General features: G+C 38.2%; 1 protein-coding gene across 3 annotated transcripts in view; it reads left to right on the top strand.

Annotated features, from left to right (window-relative positions):
* The window catches only part of Fbxo47 (F-box protein 47), a 37,098-nt gene that overhangs the window by 33,624 nt on the left and 2,744 nt on the right, over nucleotides 1–730 (top strand). The window lies entirely within an intron of this gene.

The following is a 730-nucleotide window of genomic DNA, read 5'->3' as shown; positions in this document are numbered from 1 at the left end:
TTTTTTTTTTTTTTTTTTTGGTTTTTCGAGACAGGGAAATAAATAAATCTTTAAAAAAAGACAAAGAAAAATAATAAGTCATTAATTGCTCAATATGTAGTTTTAAATTTGTTGTTTTACTTACTGCTCCAAAATATTTCTAGTTTTGTATTATGGGGTTTTTTGGTGTGTGTGTGTATTTGGAATATGTACATACTGTGGTGTAAGAATGTGTTTATCTCACTTTCCCAATGTTTAAAATTAAATTTGTTCTTTGACAATTCGTGCGTTTATACAGTGCATTCTGATTACTCCTGCTTCACCCTCTCATAGCTCCCTCCCTCCTCCCTAGAAGACTTTTTCTCCATTGTTTTGGGATCCACTAAGTTTAGCCAGGGCTGTCCACATGAGCATGGGTACAGAACTGTCCCTTGGAGCCTCGCGGACTCACAGCAGGTCCACAACTGGAAGCAATGGCTCCCATCCCACAGGACCCATCAGTGGCTGCCAGTTCCCAAGGAAGGATTCAATGCCCAATTGTATAGATATGTATTATTAGATCACTTCATAGCTTCATGAGTTTGCTTACCCTCATTTTACAGGTTTGTACACAGACACACCCTTCTAGATTATGTAAAAAGAAAGCCCTCTGCTGATAGACGGGAGAGAGTGAAGTTTGCAGGGCTTTGTTCTGACATATGATGCCACACTGCCTCCTGATGTATGTGAAGAAGAACTTTTTTTTTTTTTT

The sequence above is a fragment of the Mastomys coucha genome, unplaced genomic scaffold, assembly GCF_008632895.1.
Source record: "Mastomys coucha isolate ucsf_1 unplaced genomic scaffold, UCSF_Mcou_1 pScaffold5, whole genome shotgun sequence".
Classification (NCBI taxonomy): Eukaryota; Metazoa; Chordata; class Mammalia; order Rodentia; family Muridae; genus Mastomys; species Mastomys coucha.
The sequence above is the reverse complement of the archived record's forward strand: the minus strand, read 5'-3'. Positions and strand labels throughout refer to the sequence as shown.